This window comes from Microcebus murinus, chromosome 5 (assembly GCF_040939455.1).
Source record: "Microcebus murinus isolate Inina chromosome 5, M.murinus_Inina_mat1.0, whole genome shotgun sequence".
Classification (NCBI taxonomy): Eukaryota; Metazoa; Chordata; class Mammalia; order Primates; family Cheirogaleidae; genus Microcebus; species Microcebus murinus.
Window position 1 is genome coordinate 67,585,768 of NC_134108.1, and position 7,118 is coordinate 67,592,885.

Genomic DNA, 7,118 nt, shown 5'->3' on the forward strand with positions numbered 1-7,118 from the left:
AATTTCAGACGATTTAGTTTTTAAACCAACAAAAGTAGTGAAAGACAAAGAGGGTCATTATATAATGGTGAGGGGCACAGTTCAACAAGAAGAGATAACAATTTTAAATATATATGCACCCAAATTAGGTGCACCCAGATTCATAAAGCAAACCTTACTGGAGCTAAGCAAATGGATTAATAGCAACTCCATAATCGCCGGAGATTTCAACACCCCACTGACGGCATGAGACAGATCCTCCAAACAGAAAATTAATAAAGAAATAATGGACTTAAACAAAACTCTAGAACAATTGGGTCTGACTGAGATTTACAGAACATTCTACCCAAAATCCACTGAATATACGTTCTTCTCATCAGCTCACTGGACATTCTCTAAGATTGACCATATCCTAGGACACAAAGAAAATCTCAAGAAATTTAAAAAAATAGAAATCATACCATGTACCTTCTCAGATCACAGTGGAATAAAACTAGAAATCAACCCTAACAGAAACTCACATTTCTACACAAAAACGTGGAAATTAAACAACCTCCTACTAAATGATTACTTCATAAATGAAGAAATCAAGACAGAAATAAAAAAATTCTATGAAGAAAACGACAATGGAGAGACAAGTTATCAACTCCTCTGGGACACAGCTAAAGCAGTTCTGAGAGGAAAGTTTATCTCCATAAATGCCTATAACCAAAAGACAAGAAGATCACAAATAGACAATCTAATGAAACGACTCAAAGAGCTGGAAAAAGAAGAGCAGACCAACCCCAAGCCCACCAGAAGAAGTGAAATCAACAAGATCAAATCAGAACTAAACGAAATTGAAAACAGGGAAGCTATTCAGGAGATTAATAAAACAAAAAGTTGGTTCTTTGAAAAAATAAATAAAATTGACACACCATTGGCTAAGCTAACGAAAAGCAGAAAAGAGAAATCTCTAATAAGCTCCATCAGGAACAAAAAAGGAGATATCACAACTGATCCCAAAGAGATACAAGATACAATTTATGAATACTACAAAAATCTTTATGCACACAAACTGGAAAATGTGGAGGAAATGGACAAATTTCTAGAAACACACAGCCTCCCTAGGCTCAACCAGGAAGAAATCGATTCCCTGAACAGACCACTCTCAACAGCTAAAATAGAAACAGCAATTAAAAATCTCCCTAAAAAGAAAAGTCCCGGTCCAGATGGTTTCACACCTGAATTTTACCACACTTACAAAGAAGAACTAGTACCTATCTTGCAGAAACTATTCCACAACATCGAGAAGAACGGAAACCTCCCCGACACCTTTTATGAAGCGAATATTACTCTGATACCAAAACCAGGAAAGGATGCAACAAAAAAAGAAAACTACAGACCAATATCCCTAATGAATATAGATGCAAAAATTTTCAACAAAATCTTAGCTAACCGAATCCAGACACTTATCAAAAAAATAATCCACCACGACCAAGTGGGCTTCATCCCAGGGATGCAGGGATGGTTCAACATACGTAAATCTATAAATGCAATTCACCACATAAACAGAAGCAAAAACAAAGACCACATGATTCTTTCAATAGATGCAGAAAAAGCTTTTGACAAAATTCAACACCCTTTCATGATACAAACACTTAAGAAAATAGGCATAGAAGGGACATACCTAAAAATGATACAAGCCATATATGACAGACTCATAGCCAACATCATACTGAATGGGGAAAAATTGAAATCATTCCCACTTAGAACTGGAACCAGACAAGGCTGCCCACTATCTCCACTTCTGTTCAACATAGTGCTGGAAGTCTTGGCTACAGCAATCAGACAGGAAAATGGAATCAAAGGTATACAAATAGGGGCAGAAGAGATCAAACTTTCACTGTTTGCTGATGATATGATATTGTATCTAGAAAACCCCAAAGATTCAACCAAGAAACTCCTGGAACTTATCAATGAATTTAGTAAAGTCTCAGGATACAAAATCAATACACAGAAATCAGAGGCATTCATATATGCCAACAACAATCTAATTGAGGAACCAAATTAAAGACTCAATTCCCTTCACAATAGCAACAAAGAAATTAAAGTACCTAGGAATATACTTAACCAAGGAGGTAAAAGACCTCTACAGGGAGAACTATGAAACACTGAGGAAGGAAATAGCAGAGGATGTAAACAGATGGAAATCCATACCATGCTCCTGGATCGGCAGACTCAATATCATCAAAATGTCTGTACTACCCAAACTGATCTACAGATTCAATGCAATACCTATTAAAATCCCATCAGCATTCTTCACAGATATAGAAAAAATAATTTTACGCTTCGTATGGAACCAAAGAAGACCCCGAATATCAAGAGCAATTCTAGGCAACAAAAACAAAATGGGAGGCATTAATATGCCAGATATCAAACTATACTACAAAGCTGTAGTAATTAAATCAATATGGTATTGGCACAAAAATAAGAATATTGACCAGTGGAACAGATGTGAGAATCCTGATATAAAACCATCCTCATATAGCCATCTAATCTTTGACAAAGCAGACAAAAACATACGCTGGGGAAAAGAATCCCTTTTCAATAAATGGTGCTGGGAAAACTGGATAGCCACCTGTAGAAGGCTAAAACAGGACCCACACCTTTCACCTCTCACAAAAACCAACTCACGCTGGATAACAGACTTAAACCTAAGGTATGAAACTATTAGAACTCTAGAGGAAAAAGTTGGAAACACTCTCCTAGACATTGGCCTGGGCAAAGAGTTTATGAAGAAGTCCCCAAAGGCAATCACAGCAGCAACAAAAATAAATAAATGGGACATGATCAAACTACAAAGCTTCTGCACAGCCAAAGAAATAGTCATGAAAGTAAACAGACAACCTACAGAATGGGAGAAAATTTTTGCATCCTATGCATCCGATAAGGGACTGATAACTAGAATATACTTAGAACTCATGAAAATCAGGAAGAAAAAATCAAATAACCCCATTAAAAAGTGGGCAAAGGACTTGAACAGAAACTTTTCTAAAGAAGACAGAAGAATGGCCAACAAACATATGAAAAAATGCTCAACATCTCTAATCATCAGGGAAATGTAAATCAAAACCACAATGAGATATCACTTAACCCCAGTGAGAATGGCCTTTATCAAAAAATCTCCAAACAATAAATGCTGGCGTGGTTGCGGAGAGAGAGGAACACTCCTACACTGCTGGTGGAACTGCAAACTAGTTCAACCTCTGTGGAAAGCAATATAGAGATACCTTAAAGCGATACAAGTGGATCTACCATTTGATCCAGCAATCCCATTTCTGGGCATCTACCCAAATGATCCAATGACACTCTACAAAAAAGACACCTGCACTCGAATGTTTATAGCAGCACAATTCATAATTGCAAGGCTGTGGAAACAGCCCAAGTGCCCATCAATCCAAGAATGGATTAATAAAATGTGGTATATGTATACCATGGAGTACTATTCAGCTCTAAGAAACAATGGTGATATAGCACATCTTATATTTTCCTGGTTAGAGGTGGAACCCATACTACTAAGTGAAGTATCCCAAGAATGGAAAAACAAGCACCAGATATATTCTCCAGCAAACTGGTATTAACTGAGTAGCACCTAAGTGGACACATAGGTACTACAGTAATAGGGTATTGGGCAGGGGGGAGGGGGGCGGGTATATACATACATAATGAGTGAGATGTGCACCATCTGGGGGATGGTCATGATGGAGACTCAGACTTTTGGGGGGAGGGGGGAAATGGGCATTTATTGAAACCTTAAAATCTGTACCCCCATAATATGCCGAAATAAAAAAAAAAGAAAGAAAAGGAAAAAAGAATATATATATATATAACCATATATAACCACTAGACTTCAAAGGAGATATAATGTACAAATTCTGTAGTGGACATCTTTTCATTTTTTAGTGTGCAGGTAGAAGAGTTTAGAAAAATAAAGAATTTTTACCATGTAGTGATAATAACAACCACAGTTACAGATATCTGATAAGAAATTATAAGAATAATCTAACATCCTTCAAGTCCCAGTTAAATTACCACCTCTTCCATGTAAGTATCAGCCCTTCCATGCAAGTGCCACCCTGCCAATGAAACCTTCCTGGATTCCTCCAATCAGGACTGAATCTTACCATCTTTCATAGTCTTACAGGACTTAACTCTAGAGAACATAACACTGTCTGATTCTCCTTACAGCAAGTGATTAATTTTACCCTCTCTCAATGAAACATAAGCTTTGTAAAGACAGGCCCTCCTCTTGTTGATCTTAATGTTGGCTTCAGTACACCCGAAGCACCTAGCACAGAGTCAGTGTTTAGTATACATCTTTGTTGAGTTGCACTGACACTGTATCGAGCACTTAGTGGACACCCAGTGATTGCTGATTGATTATGAAATGATGAACAATGGCCATATGATATCTTTCCAAAAAGGGCCCTGTAGCATAAAGTATTAGGTTGAACCCTATGAAATGGCCATTTTTTAAAAGCCAAATTGTTCAAATACTGATAACTGCACATGAGGCAGTTCAACAGAAGAAAAACAACCAGTAAACCCTGGAAAGTATTTCCTTAGAAGGTTTGAAATCTCCTTTCTTGGGTATCTTTTATAGTCTACCTACAGTTGTTAAATTTTTTTTAAATATCCAAAAAGTCCGAATTCTAGACTATAAATCCTCAAATACCCCAAAGCCCAGACAACAATGATGAAGTTTGAGTGCAATAACTTTATTCAGCTAGGAGTCCCTAGGGTCATGTGCACAGGGCCAGTTGTTAACGGGTCACCAGAGAGAAAGTACTCAGTTGAGCATCTCCCAACTTTGGCAGACAATCAGGCTGAGAAATATATTCTAGGGCCTGGTAAATTTGGATTTCTATGTGCAGCAAACCCTTCTGTTCCTTGGCACCCTTTAGCAGATTGATTAGCCTGTGTACTGATGTTTTGGGTACCATACTGACCTTCAGTAGGGATGTCTATGGTGGGGGTTAGTTTAGTAGATGAGAATGTTCTTGAACTGGTAGCTTTCTTTTGTCTGGCTAGAGCCTTTGGAACTGAAGGCAGAAGAAATACCTGACAATGTAATTTATCCACATTTCACCTGGAAATACTATCATTTCTTTCAGCTCTCTGGAGACCCTAGCCTGGAAAAAGGCCCAAGATGCCTGTCAGACGGAACAACGCCTATCATATTTTATTACATGGAATGAAACATAAGACTTTATGCTCCATTAACAGAAGGTTTCATTTTCACTCTAGGAAGGTAGTTCAACATTACAACATCTTATCTTGTTCTTTCTTACGTTTTTAATATAAACGGTCTTAAAATTCCCCACTTCCGCCCCCCACACTCACTGCCCCAGGCATCCAGAAGTTATATTATCAGATTTTACAGTCTGAGATAATGTGGTATTGTGAGAGTGCTGAGATATATGTGGTGTGTATTTTTTTAAAAAAAATAAAACTACAGCCTGATAAAAAGAAGAAGTTTGCTCTCTAGTGGCTGACTTATAAAAAGCCCTGAAAAACACACAATAACATCTTAGAAAAAGAGGAAATTTAACAGCTATATCTGTATAACAAGGTCTGAGTAATTCTTTTGTTTTTATTGTTTTTTTAAATTTCCCTTACACTAATAAGCTACACTATAGCAAATTTTTGTGGATGTTTTTTCCTATTAAAAATTTCCTATCATTAAACTAATTTCAATTCTAAATTCTTAGAATAGCAATTAGGTTTCTGGTGTTTTATTAGCCTATTGTACCTCTAGAAAGCACTATGGGTTGGTTTAATACCATATAATTAATGTCTATTATAGACACAATGCCCAATAATATCATTAGAGCTTTTTAAACCACTTTTAGCTATTTGCAGAAAGATTATATCAATTCAGAGAGAAATAGTATAATTATTAATATGATGCTAATTAATATCATTTTCTTACTCCTTTTTCTACAGCAACTCAATTTTTAAAATTTCACTAGATATAATGCAAGGAAAAAATGTATTCTGTGAGCTGCTTTTTTTTAAACCCCTCTCACTGTGTTTTACCTTCCCATTTTATTCTTCCATTAATCCACCTCTTTGTCCCCAAGTCCATATTGTTTTTTCCAGCTCTTTTCAGTAGCCTTTGTCAGATAGTAGGAAACCAAAGAACAACACTGGTCCCTGAAGTTCCAGTCTTTGATTCCAGGAAAAAAAAAAAAAAAAAAAAAGAAGGGGGTTACCTAGGAAGCTTTCTATCTGTGCACAGTAATACTTTAAAGAATTTTCAGATCCATAAATATTTTTGCTCTTATTTTATCTATGATAAAGGAACCAGATAGCATAAAGAGGCTTAAGCTTTCAAGAGGTTAGGACTACAGTGGAAGTGGCATAATAGAGAATGCAAAAAAGAGGGTTTTATGGGGTCAGAGAGCAGGTATATGGGGCAGAGCAAGGAGTTGTTGAGAACAGGAATGATGCAACCTGATTTGCACTTTTGAAAATGATTCTAGCTGCTGTGTGAAGAAAGTACCAAAATAAGGACAAGAGTAGAAACAGGAAACTTTTTTGGAAATGATTACAATCTTGCAGGCAATAAAAGAGCGTCCCATGGACAAGGGCGATAGCACTGGAGTTGTGAAAAGTGAATGGATTTCCAATTTATTTTGAAAGTATAAATGGCAGTGGATTAGAGGTAGGGGTGGGGGTGAGTTTTGAGTGGGCAGCTGGGTGGATAGTGATGCCACTTGCTGGAATTAGAAAGGCTGGGTGAGAAGCATGTTGGGAGGGAATGGCAGTGGGAACAAGAGTTCTGTTTGGGTTGATCACAGTTCAGTTTGCTATGTCCATTTAAGAGGCGATGTCATGTAACCTCTGTCAAGAGGAGATGTCTGTACAACATTATCTCTTCTTGTCAGAATCCTAGAGCTCAGGGGAAAGCTCGGGAGTAATGATTTATTCTTAGAAGTCTTCAGAGTATAAATGATATTTAAAGATGAGATCCTCAAGGAGAGAATTTGGATAAAGAAGAGAAGTGGCCTGGGCCTGACCCTGGGGCATAGGCATTTGAAATAGAGAAGGGATGAGGGTCAGGCAGGCAGAGTGAGCATCAGTGGCCAGCCTTG